Genomic DNA, 26,589 nt, shown 5'->3' with positions numbered 1-26,589 from the left:
TCATAGAGGAGGACAAATATGTAATACTAGAGGCCCAGTGTTGAGCATCTGCCCCCTGGTGGTCAGTGCATGTCATAGCAACCGGTCATTCTGCTGTTTGGTTGATTTGCATATTAGCCTTTTATTATATAGGATGCTGGGAAAGAGGGTAATTGAAGAGCAAAGTCCTTGAGAAGGTGAGAGGGCACAACTAGAGGAGCAGGGACATACAACCCCAGGAGCCAGGCAGGACTTTGCTAACACCTGGGCAGCTTGATTCACTTAGGATCTAAAATGAAAATAATGTGTCTCAGTCAGGAAGCTGGGCATTGTGCTCTAGGACTTGGGATCTAGTGTCTTATTAGTTTATGGTGCTCCACATGCCTTGGGGCACTCTTACAGAAAGATACATGTGGAAATGGCATTTTTTTTTAAATTAAAAAAATTCATGTGTCCTTAACAGTATAGTTAACTTAATTAGACGTTGTCACCTTTACTCACCAAATTTGGTACTGCTCAGAGGACTAGCAAGACTTGTGCTTAATTTGTCTTAAGGATCTGGCAGGAAATGCCAGTGTTGCATCCTGGACAACTCCCCCACCCCCGGGGGAGGACAGGAGCTGCTGCTATGGGCCAGGGATGAGTGAGCACCCCGGGGGCAGCAGCATTCACTGCAAGTTGTCTGTTGAAATTATAAAATACCTTCCTTGTATGTCGGTTTGCATTGTTTGTGGTTATTTGATTTTTTTAGGTTGGGAGTTTGGAAATACTACAATTTTCTCCGTGGTTCCACAGATGTAATGAAATGTGGTTGCCCTTCCTTGACCTTGCCTTCAGTCCATCATCAGTGGTGGCAGGGTGGTGGGAGGGTGGTGGGAGAGCGGGTTTGCATCGCTCTGGGCACACTTTCTCTTCTCTCTGCCCCGCAGTGGACAGATTTCACGAGTGCCTTCTCTCTGTGTCACTGTGGAGAGACACAGGGAAGGAGGAGCTCTCTGCCTCTTTGAGCCAACATTCCAGTGGGGGAGACTAAGCAAGGACAAAGGCAGATAATATAACCTCAAAATTAATGTCCGTGGGATGAGTGAAGAAACGGGGCTGAGGTGGATGGCGTCAGAGGGCTGCTCCGACTGGAGGCCTGGCATTCCGGGAAGGCCTCCCAGAGAGGGTGCTATGCTGAGGCCGGAAGGAGCTCTTCGAGGGACAGAAGGAGCTCTCGTGTCAGGAGAGGAGACAAGGGCATTTCAGGTGGAAGGGACAGCTTGCAGGACCCCTGCTGGTTGGAAGAGCTGAGGTGGGGCCAGTTGCCTTTGTCCAGTCGTCACTAATGGGGAGTGCAGTGGAAGGTGACTTTGAGAGACACGTGTGGCTGGCTGTTCAGGCTCTCATGCACCACAGGAAGAGTTTGAAGCAAAAGGATAAGGAGGGTGAGGAGAGCAGGTGGAGAAGCTGGAGAGCAGAGAGCAAAGTGCAGTTTCTTGTGGTCGAGTCAGCAGGGTCGGTGATGGGTTGGGTCTGGAGAGGAGGGGGCTGGAGGGAGTGAGAGGGGCTGCCCTTAGGACTCCGAGCTGTGCTGATGCTGAGGACCAGCGGGTCCGAGGGCGATGCTTCAGTTACGGACGCTGTCATTTTATACTGGGCTCTGTTTGGATCTGAAAATCAGTTCTCCCCAGTGTGTGATGTGCAGAGTATTTATACCTGTATGTGGTCTATAAGATACATAACATATTTGTAAACACACAGACAGATGTAAACGTTTAAACCTCTGTTTGCTACAACAGGTACTAACTATGAGTCCTCACAAATCTTACATGGAGGTTTCATTACCCCTACTTTTCAGATCAGCAACTTCCTGGGAGAGCTGGACAATAGTTAGCTACATTTATTATGCTCTTCCTCTGTGTCAGGCATGGTGGAACCAGTGTGTTCTAGTCTGCTCCTCATGCTGACCTTAGATGGTCACTTTACGTGGGATCACCATCATTTGCTCTTACTGATCAGGAGACTTGCTGGGCTCTCCTGAGTTGCCTCCTCACAGGTCCCCTCTCCTCCTGTCTGTTCTGGACCAGCAGCCAAACAGAGGCTTAAATGGAGGACAGATCAGTCACCCTTTTGCTCAGAAGCGTGTAACTGCCCCCATATCAGAGTCCTTCCAGGGGCCTCCTCTCCTGCCAACCCTTCAGCTGTCTCCTGGGCTGCACGCCTCTGTACGCTCACCTCTTCACCCCACTGTGTGCCCTGCTGTCCCTACTATCTCCCTTCCATCCTCCCATCAGCCTGCCAAGAAGATGGGTCTTGCTCCGTCTCTGTCCTCAGGGAACAGAACAACGCCTGGCAGATAGCAGACACTCAGCAATGTTTGTTGAATGAATGAATGAATACCTCTTTCTTACTTTTTATGTTGGTAGTAAATGGTGGAATCCAAACTGGGGCTCTTGGCCTCTGAAAACTAGTGCTTTTCTGCCTCAGCACCCCCTCCCATTGTGCTGGTGCACCAGGCATATATTTATGCCCATATGTCTGTTATCTCCAAAGTTCCATGCTTTCCTTTATAGAATAGAAACATTCACTAAACACTCAGAATTGTTCTAAAACTATACAGTGCAATAGATTAAGTGAATCTCTTGAAAACAGTAAATTAACCTGAAAAAATGGCTCTGTCCCACCACCATCATTTTAACTTTCACGTGACGGGTAATTGAAACACATTCTCTTAAGTCAGTGGTTCTCAACCTTGGCTGCACATTAGAATCACCTGGGAATCTTGTTAAAATTCTGATTTCTGGGCTTCATCATTAGTAACAAAGAAACAGAATTTCTGGAGGATAAGGCCCAGAAATCAGGATTTTAACAAGATTCCCAGGTGATTCTAATGTGCAGCCATGGTTGAGAACCACTGTCTTAAGTAGTAACAGCGTCCATAACAGTCAGAAGTAACAATTATAACTACATCTTGATAAAAATGAGAATAATTTAAAAAATTCTGGGAAGTTTCAGAAAAGCAACCAAATAAAATGAAAAATATGTGATTCAACTGTGGAGGCTTAAAGGATTTAAACATTTGAGAGAAGGCGGCTTTATAAGCTGTGTGGTAGAGAGCAATCAGAATTTCACTGGGTTTAGGAACCTGGGGATTTAATCCCAGCCCTGACCTCACGGGCACCTCGCTTCCCGGCTCTGCCGCAGGTTCCCTGAGTGTTGAGTTGGTGGTTTCCAAGCTTCCTTCCATTTCTAGAAGACTGCTGTCTGTAGGAGTAAAACAGTACGTTCTACATGTTTTAAGGGCCATGCAATTGGTTGTTCAAGAAATAGGGCCCGTGTGCAGTCCTGGGCTAAATACAGTGATGCCACGTCACTTCATGGCTGCTTAAGATCCACGAGGCCAGCACTTGGCACCAAGCATCCTGTCCCCTCCCTGTGGACCCGGTCGCTCAGCTGGAAGAGGTGAGGTGCAGGACGGAGGAAGGTGGGCCGGCGGGCAGGATGTGGGGGCGGGCGGGGAGTGATGGGTCTGACTCTGAGAAATAGTGAGGCTCCAGAGTCCAGGCGATCCTTCTGTGTTTTCCTCAGGCTTAGGAACTAGCCGTGGGCAAACTACGGCCCGCGGGCCGGATCAGGCCCGTTTGAAATGAATAAAACTAAAAAAAAAAAAAAAAAAGACCGTACCCTTTTATGTAATGATGTTTACTTTGAATTTATATTAGTTCACACAAACACTCCATCCATGCTTTTGTTCCGGCCCTCCGGTCCAGTTTAAGAACCCATTGTGGCCCTCGAGTCAAAAAGTTTGCCCACCCCTGAACTAGACTGTTAGTTGTCCTGAATTAAATGAAGCAAGGATTGTGTTCAGCTTGTAAATCTAGAGCAGGGGTCCTCAAACTTTTTAAACAGGGGGCCAGTTCACTGTCCCTCAGACCGTTGGAGGGCCGGACTATAGTTTAAAAAAAAACTATGAACAAATTCCTATGCACACTGCACATATCTTATTTTGAAGTAAAAAAACAAAACGGGGACAAATACAATATTTGTATTTGCATGTGGCCCGCGGGCCGTAGTTTGAGGACCCCTGATCTAGAGCATATCATAACTAACGATAATTCAGTGGTGGGTGACATTGAATTAGGCCCTCTTCCAACATTGTAGAGTTAGAAACAGGTGTTTGGAGAATAAGTCTGAACGTTGCATTGTATTTTGTGCCTTCACTTCCGGGCAGCGCACGTAAATCCGATTCCTTCTGGGTTTTCTTGGTTAGTCACAGTGCACACAAGTTGATTTCTGTAAGGACAGGAACTTACCAAGGATGTCAGGAAGTGTCTCATCACGTCTGTGAGGCTGAGAGCCAGTCACAATAGCCCTTTTCCTGTGGATCACATGCACGGAGCTGGTGCTGCACTCGAGTCCCCTGCCTACTGTCACCTCGAGGCACCCAGGTCTCCGTCATCTCCCTTTCCTCCCTTTTCAGGAATGGGTTCTGCCGGGCACCTGCTTTCTCAGATTTCTCTTTCGAGGTGAGGTCTCGTGTGTGCCTTACATGGGCCCTGGCTGAGAAAGGACAGGGATTCCATGTCTGGCCTCTGCCTTAGGAAGGGGGACCCATCCAAGGGGAGGTCCCCAAGTAGAGGAGGGGATTCACGGGCTACCAATGGGAAAATGATGGAAAACAGACTTCACTCAGACGCTTCACCTGGTTCAGGCCTGAGCACAAACTGCCGACGTTAAATCTAAATACAGGAAGTCGTTTTGAGAGACGTGCTTGGGCCATGAAGTGACTGTTTATATCCACTCTAGCTAGATAGGAATGAAATTAATCACATAAAATGCATATTTATTTGTTTTTACGACTTGAATTTGATTCCTCTTTAGAATAGGAATCTATCCCAAATAACAGTCAGACTTATTATTTTTGAGTCAGTCATTGGCATTAGGTTTCGCAGCATGCCTATTATAATACAGTGTTCTTCGTGGGCTACTTTAGAGGATTATCTTTACTTTCTTACCATATTAAAACTTTATTTCATTAAGAAGTTACCTAAGGTAGGCCTGGTGGGGCGGGGCACCTGGTGACAGGGCTTCCCTCCAGCCAACCACTTCTCTCAGCCCATATTAGTACCAAACAGGAAATGTGGGGCATCGGCCTGCTAGTGCAGGTCTGGGCTAAGATCTGGGTTCCCAGAGTCTGGTTTTGCACCAGCCTTCCAGGTGGTGCTGAAACCCACGCATGGGCATCCTCTGCAATGGGCCTTTGGGTTGTAGGTGGAACCTTCGGGCACCTGGGAGAGGTCAGCCGTGGCCCTTGACCGGTCTCTGCGGGGACCACTTGCAGGTCAGCCCTGTCAAGAAGGCCTGGGTGGAGCAGGAGGAGCCAGGTACACCACCCTCATCGCCACTGAGCCCCGAGCAGTTGGTCCACGTCCAGAAGAACAAGACCTCGGCCCTGGGTAGACTCACGGCTCACAGCCTGCCAGTGAGTGTCGGTGAGAGTTGGAAGAAGCACCTTGGTGGAGAGTTCAGAAAACGGTATTTTGTAAAGCTAATGGGATTTGTTGCCTAAGAGAGAAGGCATTACACTGTTTATCCACCCCTATACCATGTCTCCACATGGATGCAAAATGCAACACAAGAGAAGGTTGTCATTCTGGGACAGGATCCGTATCATGTACCAAATCAAGCTCATGGGCTCTGCTTTAGTGTTCAAAGATTAAAGAGCTGTCTACAGACACCGATGGTTTTGTTCATCCGGGCCAGGGAGATGTATCTGAGTGGGCCAAGCATGGTGTTCTATCAACATTGTCCTCACTGTCCGGGCACATCAGGCCAATTCTCATAAGGCGGAAGGTTGGGAGCAATTTACTGATGCGGTTGCGTCCTGGCTAAATCAGAACTCAAGTGACCTCGTCTTCTTGCTCTGGGGCTCTTATGCCCAGAAGAAGGGCAGTGCCATTGATAGGAAGCGCCACCACGTGCTGCAGACCACCCATCCCTCCCCATTGTCGGTGTAGGAGGGTTCTTTGGATGCATACTTTTCTCTAAAACCAACGAGCTTCCGAAAAAGTCTGGCAAGGAGCCCATCAACTAGAAGGATCTGTGACCTTGAACTGGGGTGAGAGTGGGGTCCTCCGGGCGGTTACTAGCAGCTGCTATTGAAGTATTTGTCAGTGACGAAGTTGAATTGAAAACATAATTTCCCTAGTGATTCTTAAGCACTATGCCTACCAGGGAGGAAGTGTTGGTGAAGTGGCCATGAGCCAGGCTGCCCAGGAGTGGCAGCTTTGTCCAGCAGAGACTGTACCCTGTGACCACATGTCTGTCTTTGCAACTTGGCTCTGGCCTAGAATATGCGTCAAAGTTTTTGGAAGGAAGAGGAGGTCAAATTCTCTAGACTCTCCTCCCCTCTGTTTCCTTTATGGTTACAGATGGGGCGATAGCACCTTTTTGGTATATAAGTCAGCTGCTACTCTACTGGTTTTTACCTGTAGGTTAAACTTTAGGTTCTAAGGTGTTGGGTGTTTTTATATAGAAAGGCCCCCTTTGCACATCCTGGTGTTCCAGTCTGGGCCAGATACACCGCCCTTTGACCCTTTACAGAGCTCGCAAGCCCTTCCTTGAAGGAAATAGGACCCTTTTTGCCATTTCCCAGAAATTAAGGTTCAATTTCCTGATGGTAGCAGAGGTGAAATTCCTAAGGAACAATCCTTGCTGTGACTCTTCAGACTGGCAGATGCCAAGAGAACTGGGCTGGGTCGTGTTATACTGTTCTCTGGGTGTTTCTAGCAATAAGCAGTGGAAGCTGAACAGAAAGGAGGGGAGAGGGGGATTTTTTTTTTTTTTTTTTTTTTTTTTAGCAGAGGAAATGCTATTCTCTCAGGTGTGTCCTGAACTGGATTTTTAAGAGAGCATTCTGCAACACTGGAGAATTTCGCTCTTTTAAAAAACACATAAGTGGATGTTTATATTTTATTAATCTTTTGTTTAAGAGACCATGTTTATTAGGTCTGCACCTCCATCCTAGGTCCTGTTAGAGATGCTGTATTGTTGTTACTTGGTCTCAAAGTTAAACCTGCTAGAGTTTGGTAATAAAAGGTTGTTGGAGTTAAAAAAAAAAAAGAAGAAGAAGAAGCTATCTAAATGTTTAAAGAGTCTCATGTAATCATTTTTTAAATTAACAGTTCCGGGAAAGTAGTAGCATGTGCAATAAACAATGAATTATTTGCTGTAGGTAGAAGCGGGTTTGGGGGTTGAGGCTGAAAATCCTAATCCAGGAGGAGGTGGAATTTGTAGGATGGAATCTGAGGACTTCAGAGCTGCGATAACCCAGGTCCTCACTGAACCCTAGGGACAAAGTCACTTCCCTCAAGTCTCCGCTGGTACGATGAGAACCTCTGTGTGCGGACTGTGAACTCCGTTAGGCCTGCGCCTCTGACTCCTACTCTGGGGTTTTCTCTCTTCGTATATTTTGGTGTCACGAGTAGGTGGCTTCCTCCCACATGCACATGAGTGAGTGGCATATTTGATGATTTCACAACGGAGCTTTCTAATCTTTAATTTTATGCCTCTAATGAAGCTAGGAGAGCATTGATAGTATTTCCATAGAAGAGGCAGGAACTGTGTAAACCTACAGGATATTTCAGAGCACAAAGCACCGTATCCCGTGCCCCTGGTCCCCCCAGCTACCCTTAAATTCTCCCCGTGTGGATCAGCTCTGGGCGGGCAGGGCACAGGCAGGGAGGGGGTGCTTGATGAATGGAAGTGTTCTCACTGATAGCCCTGGCTGTGGGAAAGGGAGGCTTTCCTCTAAGTTCACCAAGACTTTGAGCCATGATGTAACCTGGGAAGGGTGCACAGAGTTCCTGGGTCAGAGCAACACTGTGAGTGGCACCAAGAAGGGGCAGTGCTGGGTGACACACCAGGCTGCCCTGTGTGCAGTCACATAGAAGAATCCATCTGCATGGTTTCCCAGTCTTACAGATTGCGCGTACGATCAGTTATGGTCTGGGTGTCCATCTTCTGAGTGTTTTGGAAGATGTAGGCAGAAACAAGGTGGGAATGGTACTGTAAGGAGGTTTTGTTTCTTGTGTTTTAACTGCTACCATGGGATCCTCCCCCACGCCCCCCCCCCACATAAGTGGATAATTCAGACATTTTCATGAATTTCTAAGTTGTGTAACCGTTACCACAGTCTAGCCTTGAAGCCTTTCCATCACCCCCAAATGTTCATGTGCTTGTTTGTGCTTAGCGCGCATTCCCACTGCAGCCACAGGCAACTGCCGCTCTGCTCTCTGTATGTTCGCCTTTTCGAGGCATTTCCTATAAGTGGAGTTAGGCCGAGTGCAGTCTTTTGTGCCAGGCTCCTTTCACTTCATGTGTTTCGGGCATGCCCTTGTAGCACAGGTCAGTCCTGGTATAAGTAAATAACTGGATAAATCAGTAAGTATGCGGGGGAGAAGGCATAGCTCTTCCTGACAGAAGAATGTCAGTTAATCGGTAGAAGGAATGAGGAAATAGAAAATCACCATCAACTGACACCACAGTCAAGTCACTTCAGGCAAGACCCAGGGACCAATGCTGAGATACCGGACGCAAGTTTGAGGAGAAACAGGATATTTGCCTAGTCTCGAAGTATCTCTTCCCAAGTTATTTATTTATTAAGAGGGGAAAATAGTAACTGTAGAGTGGATAAAGCCAGCAGACACTACCTCCCCCAGGTGACTCAGGTTAACAACACCTGTGATGAGACAGGTCCTAGGCTCCCTGCTAGCACACGGCACATCCTCTTCCTGGTACTATTCTTGTCATAGATTCACTACCACGATGTCATCTCAGGAAAAAGCTGCCAGAGTCCAGGAGAGGACGTCCTGAGAAACACCTGGCCAGTGCTCGCCAAGCATCCCAACAGGCCGGGACGGAGGAGGAGCCTAAGAAGACACAGCCTCGGGCTGCAACGTGCATTCTGGGTGGGGTCCTGGAACACGAGGGACATTCCAGGGAGACTGGTGCATGCGAACGGGGTCAGCACTTGAGCTGACACTGTTGTACCAGGGGCTCATTTTCTAATTTTGGGAACCCGTCAGTGATTCTGAGAGATGTGGGCACTAGGAGAAGCTTGGTGAAGGGCAACAGTGTTCTAACTTGGTGAAGTTTCCTCACAAGTGTGATAGTTACCATAGTTGATCATACACACCCTTTGTCTAGTTAAGCAACTTACCTCCCCAGTGTGCTGAGAATTTAAATGTTAGTCTAACATTTAAAAACAAAATGTTGATATAGGAAAGCACACAACAGCATGGCGTGGTACCTGGGGAACCCAGCAAAGACAGGGCCATGGTCTTGGTCTCCTTGTCAGACTGAGGGAGGATTCCCAGTTGTCTTTAGGGAGAGTCCTTCCCTGTGTTCGTACTGGACAGCCTGGCTACCTGGAGCCCCAGTGTGGCGCCTACGGGAGAGTGCGTCCTGAACCTGTGTGGGGAGGGGCGCGTTCTTCACAGGGGCCAAGAATGCATGGTTCCCTTGGGGAGGGGCACTGTGAGCAGGAAGCTCCAGCGTGGGGACCTCTGGCATGGCTGCTGGGGGTGTCCTAGGTTGTCCTTGGTCTTTTAATGTTATTTTTTTTCAAAGAGAAATTTTTAAATATTCAAACTAATCAGTCTTTTTCTTTATGACTTTGTGTTTACATACCGTCTAAGAACATTTTCCTACCTCAAGGGTCATTCTTTAATGTCTTCCAGCAGTTTCATATTCTGTTTTCCACATTCAGGTCTATGTGAAATCTGTTTTTATACAGCTTGAGGTCAGGATCAAATATTTTTTCCATTGGCTAGCCAGTTGCCCTAATCCTTGCCCAGTGGTCAGAAATGCCACTTTTATCATACACTAAATTCTTTCTTCAATTACATTCTAATTGCTTACTTATCATTGCCCTGTAGGAAAGCTGTTGATTTTGTATGTCAGTCATGTCTCATGTTTTCAGGTGGAAGATCAAATTGTGCAAACAGTGCCTCTTCCTTTCTAATCCTTGTACTTCCCCCTCGACTCTAGAGCTTCTGATACCCTGGCTGAATGCAATGTTTAACCAGTAGCGGCGATGAGCGGTGCTTCTCTTGTTCTAACTTTAACACAAATGCCTCTGAAGTTTCCTCACCAAGTGTGATAGTGACCATAGTTGATCATACACACCCTTTGTCTAGTTAAGCAGCTTACCTCCCCAGTGTGCTGAGAATTTTTAAATAAACTTTATTATGAATAGCAGTAGAATTTTACTGTTGCTTTTTCTACAGATAATCTGTAGAGATGATCCTATGTTTTTTTCCCCTGGCAATCTGTTAATATAGTAAATGTCATTGGATTTCCTGATGGTAAACATTTTTTCATTCTCCGGAAAAACTTTGTTATACTTTGAACACACTGAACATTAAATGTGTTATTTATTTTAATACCTTCTTTTGAAAAATGAGTCCCTCCTCTTCCCCCTCAGCCCCACCCTTTTCTTTCCTGAGACGTAGCTTGCATACCACGAGGTGTCCGCAGTGGTATGGCTGGTGCATGAGTAATACTGGCTTTCTTGGGGGTGAAGGTGTCAAAGCCCTGATTTGCAGCATTTGTCAGTTTTCATGGCAAAAATATTCTCACCCTTGCCTATTTTCAGCTGCCAATGAGCTGACATGACAGCTGCTTCACAAAACTCCCGAAAGTGTACGAGTCCTTGCTCCTGAGCTGGTACCAGCTGCCACCGGACTCTGGGGTGCAGCCTGGTGACTTCCATGTCTGTGCACGTGTGTCACCATCTCCCACGTCCACCCGGAGGCTTCATCATGCCGTCCCGGCTCAGCCCCATGCTAAGAAGTGATCTCCACTTGTCTTCTAACCATTGGGTAGAGTTTACTGCTGCTTTTCAGTCGCCCCAGGGTTACCACCGGCTCCTGGCTCGAACACCTAGTTTATTTATTTTCAACTCATTCTTGTTTTCTACTCAGTGCAGTGACAGCTGTTCATTTTCCCCTAAGAACTACCTTGGCTGCTTCGCTATGGATAGTAAGTATAGGGCTCGGAGTGATTTTGAGTGACCACTTGGGTATCTGACCCATGGGTGCATGACCCACAGTAAGTGCAGAAAAATGAGGCAGGTTCTGTGATAGTAAATCCTTATATCTGAGGGGTTGCTAGCTTATTATATTGATGAAGCTTTTTGTCTTCCGTAATGTAAATTAAACCACTTCTCATTCATTGTTTATGCAGTCATTTGACAAATATTTTTTGAGCACCTACTGTGTGTCAGGCACTTTGTAGCCCAAGGTATAGCAGTGGATAAAATAGCCCCTTTCTTCATGGAGCACAGGTTCTGGTATATCTTTATTATTATTATTTTTAAAATATATATATTATTGATTTCAGAGAGGAAGGAAGAGGGAGAGAGAGACAGAAACATCGATGATGAGAGAGTATCATTGATCGGCTGCCTCCTGCATGCCCCTCACTGGGGATCAAGCCCACAACCCGGGTATGTGCCCTGACTGATAATCAAACCCACATCTCCTAGTTCATAGGTCTACGCTCAACCACTGAGCCATGCTGTCCGGGGAGGTTCTGGTGTATCTTTAAGTTGTGTGTTTTCCCAGTTTGACTGTCCTTGCCAATCTTCTCTTGAGACATCCACTTGTCTTTGCCCTGGGATTCTCTTAAATCAAGCTGAAATTAATCCAGTTTCACCCACTGCTTCAATTCTGAAATTTCCTGCTTCCATACTAACTAATGTTTAGCTTAACTAATTATCTAATTACTAGAGGACCGGTGCACGGATTTGTGCACCACCCTCTTGCAAACCGGGACCCCTTGGGGGATGTTGGAGAGCTGGTTTTGGCCCAATCCCCGCAAGCCAGGCTGAGGGACCCCACCAGTGCATGAATCCGTGCACCAGGCCTCTAGTATGCATATAGACCTTTGGTTAATCTCTTCCCGCCCTCCCTGCTTTCCTCTGAGATTCATCAATCTGTTCCATGTTTCCATGCCTGTGCATTGAGCATCTGCCCCCTGGTGGTCAATGCGCATCATAGCTACTGGTCGAACAGTCGACTGGTTGCTTAGGCTTTTATATATATAAACTAGAGGCCCAATGCATGAAATTCGTGCAAGGGCCTAGGCCCTTGGAGCCCTGGCTGCCTCGGCCCTCACAGCCCCAGCTGCCTCAGCCCTCGCAGCCCCGGCTTTGTCCAGAAGGTTGTCCAGATGGTGATTGTGCTGTTTGGTAATTAGCATATTAGCTTTTTATTATATAGGATTTCTGCTTTGACTAAATTTTCACAATGAAACGGCAAAGGAATTGAATCTGGTGATTTTTACCTTAGGAAAGGTTAATGTTTTCAAAGGGGTGTGACAGTGGAGCAATCAGAAACGTGTAGTGAGGTGACACTCTTTCTGACGTGTGGACTGTCGTCTAAGGAGGGGCTGTGGCGAGCCTATGGTCTTCCGTGGCAGCTCCGATGTCGGCAGCTTGTTCCCCTCAGCATGGTCTCTGGCTCCAGAGGGCATGAGGATCTGTGGGGCTGTGCCTTCTGGCAACTCGGTGGCTCCGAGGGATGGGAGCCTGGTCCCCGAGCCCTGAACAGCATAGTTACGTGTTTGCTCTGTGCTTTGGAATCAGGTAAAGGACATTGGGACTTAGGTCCCCATTCTCCTGTGGGCCCCAGTCCAGGGAGCGTGGCGGGTCTCCCTGGGGGAGAAAGAGCTGAAGGACACCACCGAGTTTAGTATCGTGATGGGGAGGCTGGGAAATGTGGATGCAGGCCAGTGGGCCTCCGAAATCCATCTGCTCGTCTTTCTGCCTGACGGATTTGGTTTCTGCTTTTTAAATCCTTTGCAAAATTGGTGTCTTTAATTTCCAAGTCAGTATTTCATTTTAATAAGAGAAAATAGTTCTAATTTATTCAGATAATTTAAAAGGCCGTAGAGGTCAACTTTCCTCATTCCTTGAGAAGGATATGGAAGAACAGAGTGTGAAAGGCAGTCTGGGTGGGCCTTGGCTCCTGGCCCTGAACAAACCGTTTGCCGAGAAGAGCCTTCTGGGGAAGGATGGGTCACTCTGCTGCCGGGCTGTCGGTCCAGAAGGTGTGCCCTGGCCCCTAGCCGAGGTCCAGAGCCAACAACACGCTCCCTTTCCTCCCTCTGACCCTGCACGACTTCTTTTTACCAGCTGGGTCTGTTGAGGAGGAAACCTTCTAAGGCCTTTTGCTTATCAGGCAGCGTCTGCTCTCTCCTGAATGAATGCCTGAGCTGGTCATCCTTGCTCTCTCACCACAGTGCAACTGGCTGATAGAGGGGAAAAATGTTAATGGCAATAAACATTTTTTTTTAAACTTAACCTTTGAAAGTAGTAATTATGGGGATCGAGTCTTAATTTGAGGGTTGAATTCTCGTACATTACCTTAACGTCTTGGAATCAGAATTCAGGAGCCCTCATCAAAGTCATTTTCCATGGTTGTGCTCCTGTTGGCTTTTAGAAAACAGACGCATCTTATTTATTTGCGTCTTAAATATGTAAGTCAGAATGATGCTAATAGTATCACAGAAGAGGACAAAGCAAAGCATCTTTCTGTAAATATGGAAGTAATGAGCAAAACACAGAGCGGATGAGGCGGAGGAAGCCACTGACGCTCGTAGTAGCGTCAATCTAACCCTTTTTCTGAATCATTATTTAAAAACTGTTTTATTAAGCAGAGCCTCCCAATCCTATAAATAGGCATAATTCATCATCACACGTGTGTGTATTTTACTTCTTTTTCTTGAAGATCGGTCCTAGGTCCTAAGGATGTCAAAGCCACGTCAAAGTTGGTACCACATCTAGTTTTCAAAAGCCAAGGAAATCTTTGTCCTTTTCTCAGGGCCCAACAGGGCGATTACTAGGCTGTTGAAACCCTTTTGAATAGTCTCGGATCACACACACACACACACACACACACACACACACACTCATGCACTATTTACACAATAGACACAGTGAAAACCAGGAAATCAAGGCTTTGCGATAAGCACATCTCGGGAGGAAGGAAGCAGCACAGCACTGCCCCACTGCAGGGCCACACTCGCCTTCACGTGATTCCGGGGCTGAGGTGCCACCTGGGGGCTGTGCTCCCCTGGCTCTCCGGCACGCTCCAGGCAGCTGTCCCCCCAGCTCCAAGCCCAGGCACCAGCGGTGGCTGATCCAGGTCGGCTTAGCACTCCTGTTGACAGATTTCTAGAGGTGCCCACCGACATCCCTGGTGATGGGAAGAGAGAAGCGGGCATCCTGGTGCTGAGCCCTCAGAGCCATGTGCTGTGGTTCTCTGATTCAGTGGCATTTTCCTGCCACTTCCTGCACTCTTCTGCAGTTTGGGAATGAGCTCCTGTGCCCGGTGTGATGGTTCAGGGTGTTCACAACCTGAGGCTGAAGTCTGTCTTGCACACACACAGCTGTGTCCCAGAGAACCCACCCATCTCTTGGTCTGGCCTCAGCGTCCTGCACCTGGGGGAGGCCAGGCAGCCATGTCTGTAGCGTGTGGACAGCCCTGCTTCGGCCCCAGGACGCTGGGCAGGGTGACGAGGCCCTGGCGGGGGAGCTCTGGTGAGGAGGCTGCTGGCAAGGGCTCCTGATTTTCACATGACTGTCCAGACTTCATGCGTCTGCCCTCCTGGCCCTAGCTTCGGGCACACACCTTATGGGCCCTGTTAGCACCTTTGGGTTGGGTTTCGTGTCCCTGCACAGCCGTAGCACAGTGGCCGCTCAGGAAATGTTTGATAACGGGAATGAGAGGAGCCCTCCATGGCACCTTTCACTGGTGCCTTGCTAGTCGCCTTCTCAACTCGTGACTGCTGTTGGTTTGGCTCTACATGGTTGCAACCTTCTCATTCATGGAATTTTAGGAGCTGGTTCTAGATTTTGATGTAATGTTTAATGTTCTCTCTCAGAAGATGGGTTTCTGGTGATTTTATGTTTCAGAAGTGAGGCTCTTTTGAGAACTAAAATGTGTGCGATTATTCGTGCAGAAGCACTCTGGAGCATGTGACAGGTCCCTCTGTGTGGGTCTGCAGGCCCCGTGCACAGTGCCTGTCAGGCTGCGCATCCTGCCTTGACTGAGGGCAGAGCCTCGAGAGTGCTGGGAGCTAGTTTGTCATCTGAAGTTGCCTTTATATTCAGAACTCTTTGCCATTTTGGAAAGTTTTTGGTGACCCCCCAGGATGCTTTGGAATGTTGGATTTGGTGGGGAAGGTGTTTCTGACGTTCTGGCACCACCACTCACTGCTGCGTGGGTACTGGTACGGTTCCCTGTGGGGACACACCCTCTGCACGGAAACGCAGCACCCAGGTGCTCTGTGTCTGTGTCTCAGCCCCACCCGTGGGCCCTCTACGCACCTTGGGCCAGGCAGACTCACGGGCCCTCAGGATGCAGTCCTTGGCTTTCTGTCTCCATGGCTCTTCCTCCCGCCCTTCCTCCTTCCCTTCCAGCCCGTCTTGCCAAGTGCCCCTCGCATGTGAGGCTCTGTGACAGGTGGGGAGAGGGTGCAAGTGCAGGAGACAGGGCCTTGCTCTCGTGGAAGTGTCTAGTGGTGCAGACGTGTGAGTATCAGGTAGGCACTCACACAGTGTGAAACGAGAACCCAGGACGGAGCCCGGGCCTCCACCTGGGGGCTGGGACAGTCTGCAAGAAGGCCATCGGCACTCGTGCTGGGCTCTCCCAGCTTGCATGCCTGCCCTCCCTGTCTCGACCTCCTCGTCTTTTCTGGTCCGGTTCGGCCTCACTGTTTCTCTGAGATGGCTCTTCCGAGTCACTAGTGACCTGTCTTTGCCAAGGGCAGTGGCCATGTTCCTGTCCCTGTCTTACTTAGGCCCTCAGCAGGTCTAACAGAACTGCCCGAGCCAGCCCGCTTTTCCTCCTCCTCCCCGCCCCACCTGTGCTTAACTCAAAGGCCACACTCCAGTCCTCTCTGGATGCCCAGGCCTTTCTCACCGGCTTGTCCTCCAGCCCAGGCTCCGGGCAGGGTACAGTGCGTGCCAGCTCAGAGCCGCATTCATAACCCCTGTCCCGTCACTCTGGCCCACCCCTGCTTCCTGAATGGCCGCAGCCGTTCTCATGCTCTGTCTCACCCTCACTCCAGTGTCTGGCAAAACCTGCCAGCTCCTCCTCCCACGTCACTCCCGGCTTTTCTCTCTGGAACCCTCTGTAAGCCACAGGGCTCCTTATTGGCTTTCCTGGGTCCAGACTTGCTCCCGGGCAGTCCTGCCATCATGTGGTCACTGAGTCACCTTCTAGGGCACGTCAGCTCAGGTAACCCTGCTTGACCCCTCCAGTGACTTCCCAGACAGGGCGGAAGTGAGTTTCCTCAGGAGAAAGTTCACAGCTCCTCCCTGGCCTGTTCCCTCCATTGTCTCTGCTGCTCTGTGTAAACCCGCCCCACCCGAGGGCCCAGTGTCTGCTGGTCCTCCCGGAGGACAGTCACCCCATGTGAGTTCAGATGCCGCCTCCTTGGAGAGGCCGTCTCTCCCTGCCTCCCTGCTATTCTCATCCACGTCCCTAATGAGCACTTCGATGGCCCCATGTTGCCGTCCCTCTTCCCCGGTACCTGAGCTTTGGGAAGCCAGGGGCAGTGCTGGTCACCATGGCGGCTCCAGGTCTGCAGGAGGCCTGTCTGCAGTACCTGTGTCCAGGCATTCTCTTTGTCTGTGTTTGACTCAGGTTGACTTGTAGCAGAAAACTTGGCTGGTGGTGCTGGCTTTCAACTCCTGGGGCCTTTGTGCCAAGAAGGAGGCAGTCTGGGACGAGGACAGTGGTTTCTGGACTCTTGCGTCTCCACTCTGCTATTCATCCCTGTGCTTGGCCCCTGGGGTCTGGTGGTAGCTACTCTGACCCCAGCCTGTTGTTGCAGAGAAAGGAGGGGAAGCAGGAAGGGGTGGGGTCTCTGCCGGGAAAGCGGTTCAGAAAACCCCCAGCTTCCGTCTCACTGGCTGGACAAGCACAACACAGCCACCCCTGGTCACCGGGCGTCTGGACAGAGTCTGCGCTCCACAACGTCAGGCTGTGTGAGGAGGGCGACGTGGTGGGCTGGCCGAGTCGGGTCCCCCACGGCCACCCACGTCAGCAGCAGTTCTGTATGGCACTGCTGGAGGCTTTAACAGTGTGGGGGTCTTTATTTAGCAGCCATTTCTTACCATCTCAAGTCCCACATATCACAGGGAGGCGAGTGGAGAGCAGGTGCAGGCCCTGTTTTGCGTAATTATAGAGAATGGGGCTGTTTGTGGCCTTATGGGCCTGCTAGTCTTTTATCCCAAATAAGACAGACTTACCCACCTAGTGATTAACACAGATGGGGACAGGTGCAGGGCGCCCTCAGCAGGACAGGCCCGTCTGCACAGAGAACTGAGTGCATGGTCGCTGTGTGTGGACCAGACAAGGACGAGGAGAGCAGGAGGCTGGCTGGCAGGTCCTGCTCTCCCTCCAGCAGTGGCCGGTGCTCCCTCTGCAGGGAAAGTGACTGAGCTGGATTCTTCACAGGGCACAGAGGAGCAAGACTTCAGGACGTGAATGATGAGGGCAGGGGGCGGCTCAGGAGGTGAAGGCTGAGGGCAGGGGGAGACTTTGGATGCTGGGGCTGCACAGTTGGCCTGGGCTGTGGCCTGAGCAGCGGGATGGAAGATGGTGCTGCGCGTGGCGGCAGGAGGGACAAGCAGCAGGTTCGATTTGGACGTGCAGACTGTGCCAGTACAGGCACTTGGATGGGGTCACCTGCTTACTTTTCCATCTCTAGGGTCCATGGCAGTCTGGGCCCCGGTCTACCAGGCAGCACGTTGCGTCTCCCTCTCGGGCTGATGTTTCACATGCGCCCCACATGGGATATCTAGAACCAGCCACTTTATTTTACTAAATTTCATACCCTTTCTCCTGGTAGTGCATGTCACCAACATCCCCCATTTTCTAGAAACCTGGCAGTCAATCTGGACTTGTCGCTGTCACACCCAGTCCCCAGCACAGGTGGTGCCTGCATCCACCTGGAGTGTCTGTTTCTCCATGTCTCCCCTGCTGCCCAGCGGCCCACAGCTCACCACCATCTTTCCGTTGACCTCCACAGAAGCCTCACAATGGGCCCTGGATCTTCCCTCATGCTTTCAGTGCTCTCCATGTAGCACCAGCGGTCATTATCTTACCCCTTTGCTTGCTCACCTGTGTCTGCAATAAAGCTGTTACTTACTCCTAAGCCACAAGCACCCTGCTTGATCTGGCTGTCACCTGTCTCCAAACTCTCTCTGACCACTCTCCCCTGTGTGCTCCTGGCCACAGCCTCCTCCCTCTGACCATTCTGTGTGCTCCAGGCCACAGCCTCCTCCCTCTGACCACTCTGTGTGCTCCAGGCCACAGCCTCCTCCCTCTGACCATTCTGTGTGCTCCAAGCCACAGCCTCCTCCCTCTGACCACTCTGTGTGCTCCAGGCCACAGCCTCCTCCCTCTGACCATTCTGTGTGCTCCAAGCCACAGCCTCCTCCCTCTGACCACTCTGTGTGCTCCAGGCCACAGCCTCCTCCCTCTGACCACTCTGTGTGCTCCAGGCCACAGCCTCCTCCCTCTAACCACTCTGTGTGCTTGGCTACAGCTCCTGGCCTCCTTGCACATGCCCCACTTGTTCCCTCCTCATGCTTTCCCTGTGCTGCTCCTCTGCCGTCAGATGACTGCCACTGTCTGAGAGGGTCCGACCCACCTGCCTATGGAGGTGTCCTCTAGTGTTCAGAGGAGAGGCAGCCGAGGGACGTAGTTATTTGTCTGGTCTCTGGAACCAGATTGTTGGGTTTGAGTCCTCCTAGCCCTGCCTCTTACCAGATGTGTGATTTAACCTCTGGGCTCCAGTCTCCCCATTTGCAAACTGGGGATATAAAACCTACCTGATACCACAAGGACTGAGAATGTGAAGTGTGTGACAGTGAAGCCAGGAAAGCTCCCCATGGCCAGAGCTGGAGCAGTTTCAGCCACAGAATACAGTCACGTTGGATTACAGCCCCAAGTCTAAAATAAATATCCGTGAGTCCATACTAACATGAATAAGTGATGAAGTAAGTGGGGAGAAGCATAAATCTCCCATGCAGACAGTTCCAGATGGTTTCGGTGGCCCCTGCATCCCCAGGGAGGGGAGCTCACCACACTCCTTAGGGATGGGCTGTGCATGGTGACCTCCTTCCTAAGAGGACAGTGTAGGGGGAAAGAGTAATGAAGGGAGAAGCCTGACGGACACACCTCCTCCAGGAGACCATGGTCAATGCCAACGGTGACAGCTCATGTTGATAATGTGCACTCTTGATACGTAATAAGAATGGCACTTTACCTCTGTGGTCCCCCTCCCAACACCCATGTCCCCATTCTGTCATAAGAAGTCATCATGCTAATCCCAATTGAGGGACATCCTACCCACCAGCCCTTCCAAAATGGTCAAGGTCATAAGGTCATCAGGGAAAGTCTGAGAAACTATCACAACCCATCTAAGGGAGCATGACGACCAAATGTCATGTGGCGTCTTGGATGGGTTCCTGGACAGAAAAAGGGACATTAAGTAAAATCTGAGGAACTCTGATTACACTGTGGCTCGTTAGCCATAGTGTAATCAGTTAGCAATAATGTGTCCATTAATTGTAACAAATGTACCGTGTTAACGTAAGATGTTAATAACTGGGCAAACCGAGTGTGGGTATATAGGAAATCGCTATACTATCATTCCAGTTTTGTTTTTTTAAAATCTAAAATTGTTCTCAAAACTAAAGTCTGTTTTAAACAATAGTGCTTTTAAAAAGGTAATAATTCCTTAGAAGTTCCTTTTGTGTCCACCTCCTCTGCCCTGAATACCATCCTGACTTCCATATTAGCTGTTCCCATGGTTTTCTTTGTGGATTCATCACCATTGTTTGTTGCCCTAAAGGGTATCTATCCTCTGGTCTTACTCGGCAAGAAAGGGTCACATGGCTGGCAGGTCCCCCTGTGTGAGGCCAGGGTCTTAGTGACCTCACTGGCAAGGGTCCCTCCTGGGCAGTGCCTTCACTAGGTCACACATGTTTATGCAATTTTCAAAGTGAGGCCTTTTAATTCTAGTCAGGACTGCTGTGTCACCTTTATGCTCCCTACTCCCCGTCTCCTGCATCGGGAGGCGAGGACCCTCTTCCTTAGAAGATGGCCTTGGGCACCTTAGCGATCCATCCAGCTGAGAGGAAGATGTGCTGGGGTGCATTTAGTTTGGGTTCCGTGGGATACAGTATGTGGGTGCGGTCCCTTCTGTGAAGAGTTAGGTGTCATCTGGGTGGTGTAAGCTTGGACTCTGGAGTCATCCTGTGCAGCCCGGGGCACAGAGGAGAGGGGCTGTGGCCCCCTGCCCCCGTTTACCTTGGGACCCCTGCGTAGAGTCAGACTCCAGAAAGGGCAGGCAAGATGGGACAGTGAAAGCACAGCTGGGGCAGGGCAGGGACCGGTCTGACTGCCACTTGGGGACACGAGGGAATATGGAGAATGGACCAGGAGTGGAGGTGTTTCCAAGGAGGAGATTCTCCAAGAGCTTTGAGACCAAACTCCTGCCACCCTTGCCTACAGTTAACTAACAAAACTGAGGTGGTCCGTTTGGGCCAAGTCAGACAGATAGTATTGCAGGGGATCCTGCAAAGGGCTCAAAGCAGAGGAAGTGTCAGAAGTGGTAAGTGGGTGTTTGGGGGAGCAGAGACTGCCTGCAGAGGAGGGGCAGGCTTACAGATGCCCCCTGGTGTCCTGGCGAGGGAGGCCTGGCTCAGAGTGATGCTTCACACACACACTCCTTGGGTCTTTTGGGGGTGACTGCTGGCCACAAGGAGTCTCGGTTTTTATGATGTGAATATGCAGCTGGCGTTTTTCCCTCGGGGGAAATACTCCCAAAAGAAGTGCACACATTCTAAGTATGGAGTCAGATAACAGGGTTGAACTGAAGAGACTTACCTAACAGGGTTAGTGCGGGGATGTGTGAGGTGGGTGAGGTTGGGTTGACTTCCTCAGGGACTTTTCTGTTGTGCTTTAGATGCATCATGGACCCTTTGCATTTCTAATATTTGACTGTGTCCTTCGTGATTTCTTTAGAGGAGTGTTCGGTTTCATTTTGGCTTTTTAAGTATAAAAGATGGACGGCCTGCTTCCTCCATTATCATCACCTGCTCCTGATTGATCGCCCATCTGCTGTCTCGCAGCCTTGGCGGTTCTTAGATCACAAGCAATTGAAATATTTTAAACGAGACAGCCCATAAGACTTAGCCCTAAGGAAATGCTGAATTTTTTTGGACATTGTGCAAATAAAAACATTGTGTTGTTTCTATACTATCTATCAAACTTCATTCATCCCAATATGCCTAAGGGGGTAGTTTCGAGAGCCAGCCTCCTTTATGAAAACCTAGAGGCCCAATGCACAAAATATGTGCAAGAGTAGGCCTTCCTCCACCTGGCTGCCGGCACCGGCTTCCCTCTGGCACCCGAGACCCAGGCTTCCCTCCAGCCGCCAGCAGGCACCCGGGACCCGGGTTTCCCTCTGGCCGCCACCAGGCACCCGGGACCCGGGCTTCCCTCGCAGCTCCAGCTTCATCCGGAGGGTCGTCCGGAAGGATGTCTGGTCTAATTAGCATACTATGCTTTTATTATTATAGATAGGGGTTTGTGGGAAGACACGGGACCACCTGTCCTCAGAGATGCTCACACTGTCCAGGTCTTCTGAACCTGCTGGCTGAGCTCTCTTTTCATCGTATGCCCCTGTCTAGGAATGGGGGCAAAAGTCACTCTTTTGCTTTCTTGGTCTGTTTTGCTAGTGATACCGTTGTCTTTGGTTTGTGAAATAACTGTGGAGGATATCAGCAACCTGGTGTAGAAATTCCATTGTGAGAAAGCACGGCCTCGATGACATTTCCTGTTTTAGGAGTCTGTTTCTCAACTTGTCGAGGAAGTTGTTCGTAGAGTCTGAAGCATTATCAATAGGATTTTGAGCTTTCAAAGCTGTTTGTGTGGGTGTGTTTTTTCCTTTTCCATGGCAGTATTAATTCCTTTCTTTGTGGAAAATGAATGGGGCAGCCCGGTCGGTGTGGCTCAGTGGTTGAGTATCGACCTATGAACCAGGAGGTCATGGTTCTATTCCCTGTCAGGACATATGCCCGGGTTGCAGGCTTGATCCCAGTGTGGTGTGTGCAGGAGGCAGTGGATCAATGCTTTTCATCGATGTTTCTATCTCTTTCTCCCTTCCTCTCTGAAACCAATAAAAAATATATTTTAAGAAAAGGATATGTATATGGCAGAATAAATTTCTGAGTGTTTTTTGTCCTCCCGCCACCACCTGGACTCCCACCGCAGGAGCATATGCTGGACTTGTGGACCTCAAGGAAGGGCAGGGAACAGATGTTGCACAAAACAGAGGTGTACAGTTCCATTAAAAATGATAAAGGGGATCCTAATGTTCTCACCAGGCAGGTTGGGGAAAAAACAAGTGAAAAGGCATACGGTTTTGACTAGAAGAGGTAGAACGATCTCTTGCTTGCAGTCCACCTGGAAACCTCAGAGCAGCTGTGCTGTCCGGGAGCCCTGTCTGCAGGGGGGTGCTGCCCGGGGAGAGGGCCACCCTGTGGGAGACCACAGCCCCAGAGAGTCAGTGATAAAAACAACTCAGATCATGGTAGGAATACAAAACTAATATTAAACGTCATTCATAACTTTCATATACACAACAGATAATCAGAGGTATTATGGAGGAGACAGCTCCATTTATAATAACAACAATGAAGGTCAAGTACTTAGGGATAATTGTAGTAAGAACTGTTCAAAACTTAAGCAAAGAAAATTCTTTAAAAATTCTTGAGAAAGACACCAGGGTAGCCTTGAGCAGAAGGAAGGGTGTGCTTATTCTTGGCTAGGATGTGGTAGCATCATTAAGATGTCAGTTCTCTCTAAGTTAACTTGCAAATTTAATGTGATCTCTTAAAAAATACTAACAACAAGCCCGGCTGGCGTGGCTCAGTGGTTGAGTGTCAGCCTCTGAACCAGGAGATCATGGCGATTCCCGGTCAGAGCACATGCCCAGGTTGCGGGCTTGAGCCCCCCGTGTGGCGCGTGTAGGAGACAGCTGATCAGTGATTCTCTGTCATCATTGATGTTTCTATTTCTCTCTCCCTCTCCCTTCCTTCTAAAATCAATAAAAATATGAACACAAGAGTCTTTTTATTTTCTCTTGGGCTGGACATGTTGAATATAAAATTGATTCAGTGAGAGCAAACATGGGTGAATCTCTAGAAAACTCCAAAGAGAAGTGGAGACAGCCTGCAGAGTGACGCATGTGGTAAATAAAGGCTCTCCCATGGCACAGAGCCCCATGGAATAAACACGGAGTTCAGAATGGGCCCAAATCAGGTGGAATTCCAGTACACGATCCAGGTGCCAGCTCAGATTGCTGGGCTAAGGTCAGCTTTTTAATCAGGATTTGGAACAACAGGACCATTCTGTAACAAACAATAGATTTCTGCCTTCCACCACATACAGTCGTGCTTCAGGGGGTCAGAGAGCCAAGTAAAAGATGGAACTAGACGAGTGTTAGAAACAGGTGAATATTTTGTGGGAGTCAGTGGTACCCCCCAAGATCCCATAGGAAAATAGGCAAAGGACATGAACAGACAGACACACATGATACACATGTGTGCACACATACCCACACAGCCCTTCCCTGAGACACCATTTCTCACACATCAGATTGGCAGAAACTCCAGAACTCTGTTGAGAGCTGTAACTGTTACCCATGCTGAGTTGGAAAGGATGAGTTAAATGCAGGTGGTGGGCCTTTCCAGCTCTCCAGAGCATGGAAGTGTATGCTTGCTCATTTCCGAGCTCACTCGCAGTGCGCCTTGAAATAGGCTGCAATGACACCTCTGCCCTCCGCCCCACCTCCTAGGTCCTGGGTGCTAATCCCGTGGAGTCAGTGGCACTTGGAAACCTGTGTGCACAGAGCAGGCCCTCTGATTCCACGGCTCCAGACCGCTTCTGCTCCCTCCACACCCATGCCTCACCCACACGTGGGCTGTCGGATTGAAGGGTTTCTCCTCTACTGCCTGTTCTCTTCAGGTGGCTGGGTGGTGATTATGGATCTCACACTTGGTGTCTGAGAGAGGAGGATGATCAGGGGAAGGCCAGTGCTCTGTTGGTGCTGGCCATGGGGTCATGGTCACCAGGCCATCCACGGGCTGGGTCAGCGGCCGGCCTGCCCTCGGCAGAAGTTGAGCCATGCACACAGCATGGAGAGCATTGGCCTCATCTCCCGAGTCTGTCTCTGGAATTTGAACCGAAGAAGTCAGATGGGGATGAGGAAACACACAGACGAGGAGATGGAGACAGCAGAGCCGCCTGCAGGGCCAACTTCATGCTCAGGACTGTGCCAGAACCTTCCGTTCCTGAGCCACAGGCCTGGCCCCCAGCCGCCACCTCACAGCAGACACCCTCTGCTGACAGTACACTGTGTTCTCTGCTCCTGGGTTCTATTAAAGGCTGACTTGTTGATTTGATTTAAAAACGAATTTTATGGCTCTTATGTGGACTGAAGAGCATGCGATCTTTCCCTTGCTTGGATGGCTTCTGCACAGAGATGACAATAGCACAGGGAACGATGAAGCGAAACGAGTGTTGGTGCTGCTGCCAGGCTTCCTGGCCTCCGGGGCGCAGCACAGGGGCCAGGCCCAGGTCCCCTTCCTGGCTGGGAACTGCTCACTCGCTGATGATGGCTGGACAGGAGGCCCAGTGTCAGTCCTACTGGTGTCAGTGGGCTCCCAAGACCTCGGTTCTCACTTAGGCGGGGGAGCAGGGCACCTTTGCCTCAGGCAGGTCACAACAGTCCTGCCTGATGAGATGACACCAGGTGTGGTCATTGCCCAGCCCTCAGCGGGGTCTGATGCTTAAGGCAGTGGTTCTCAACCTTCTGGCCCTTTAAATACAGTTCCTCATGTTGTGACCCAACCATAAAATTATTTTCGTTGCTACTTCATAACTGTAATGTTGCTACTGTTATGAATCGTCATGTAAATATCTGATATGCAGGATGGTCTTAGGCGACCCCTGTGAAAGGGTCCTTCGACCGCCAAAGGGGTCGCAACCCAATGGTTGAGAACCGCTGGCTTAAGGTTTGCTCACTTTGACTACCAGATCCCCTTCTCCCCATTGAGCTCCATGCACTCAGCCCCCTTTCCTGATTGCCCCCAGCCTCTCCTCTGCTGACCAGGCCCATCAGGAATATTTCTGTGTAAGAGAAAGCCCGTCATTGAGAAGTATTAGGGGCCTGACTGGCAAGCACCCACCTTCCTCCTCCCTCCACTGTGGCTCTTATATCATTTAATAGACACCCCGCCCCGTGTGGTGCTCATCCTGCCGCCAGGGGCTGCCCTGGACAGGGCGTAGCATCTTGAGCCTTGAGCCCTGGTCACCTGGTGGCTGTGGGAAGGACAGCAGCAGGTTGTTGGTGCACCGATGGAAGGCGGGAGCACAGGTGCTGGGCAGGGTGGTGCGCGGCTCCTTGGCTCTCCTCCTACCTTTCCTGCACGTGGCATCACTTCCCACACCTCTCTCTTTCTGTTATGAAACTGTGTCAGTGTAAAAAATTCAGACAATAGACACAAGAAAAGGAAAACAGAAGTCATCTCGGCGGTCAGATAACCGCTGTAGTCATCTTGGGGTGGTAATCTCACGCATGCATACATGCAGCTGGGCACACAGGGTGACACTTGAGGGTTCACGGTGCACTTTCTACCTGCGATCCCATTCACTCTTCAGCCACAGGGACTGGGCATTGCTGGTCTCCTGCACTGGCTTACAGCTGAGTGAACTGGGGCAGGAAGACCGGGCAGCTGCCTGAGCTGGCACAGCTCTCGCTGGAACTGGCAGGTCACATGGGCTCTGGAGTTCACATGTGAGTCACGGCCTGCGCAGCTCCCACTGTGCACGTGTGTATGCATGCAGGTGTGAGCATGGGCATGTGTGCACACATGTGAAGACTGCACTCCTGCTCCCTACTGGACGGAGCTCCCTCCTGGCGTGTACACACTGGTGAAGCGTCGGTGGGTGAACACGGTATTTTTAACCTGAAACAACCTTTTGGTTGTTTCCAGATTCGCTGTGAAAACCAGTGTTTCGGGATAACTTTTAATATGTTTTTGGGATAAGTGACAGAAAAGCCAACTCAAACTAGCTTAAGCAAAAATAGTTTGTTTACTCCTGACGTTTTCTTTGGAATTCCAGTAGGCCGTGCCATGTATGAAGTAGTCTGTCACTATGTAATTTCCAGATGTGCTGTGAGCAGTTTCTCTATTTTCCTGTCTTTATAGATATTTAGTGGAAAGCTGAGGGTGGCTGTGCACAGTTATAGCTAGTCTCTTGGAAGTCAAATGTGAGCATATATTTCTACTCAGCACCCTTTTTCTGAACAGCCCAGACCACTCTTATTTTTAACTTTCTGCTCTATTAGCTAGTGCAGGGAGAAGCTCAAATTAGTCAGTTTGCTTTGTATTTATTTTTACTTGACCTTTTCTCACCCAGATTTTGAGAAGAAAATGTGAGATTCTTTTTTCTGTGTAATTTTCCTCCTTGACAA

General features: G+C 49.7%; 1 protein-coding gene and 1 pseudogene across 2 annotated transcripts in view; both read left to right on the top strand.

Annotated features, from left to right (window-relative positions):
* ADARB1 (adenosine deaminase RNA specific B1) overlaps positions 1–26,589 on the top strand; it is a 102,971-nt gene that overhangs the window by 5,507 nt on the left and 70,875 nt on the right. The window lies entirely within an intron of this gene.
* Positions 5,005–6,287, top strand: LOC139002313 (uracil-DNA glycosylase pseudogene; annotated as a pseudogene).

The sequence above is a fragment of the Myotis yumanensis genome, unplaced genomic scaffold (genome assembly GCF_028538775.1).
Source record: "Myotis yumanensis isolate MYYU_CA2020_CCGP unplaced genomic scaffold, mMyoYum1.0.hap1 SCAF_2, whole genome shotgun sequence".
In the NCBI taxonomy this organism is placed as follows: domain Eukaryota; kingdom Metazoa; phylum Chordata; class Mammalia; order Chiroptera; family Vespertilionidae; genus Myotis; species Myotis yumanensis.
This window is presented reverse-complemented; position numbering and strand designations above follow the sequence as displayed.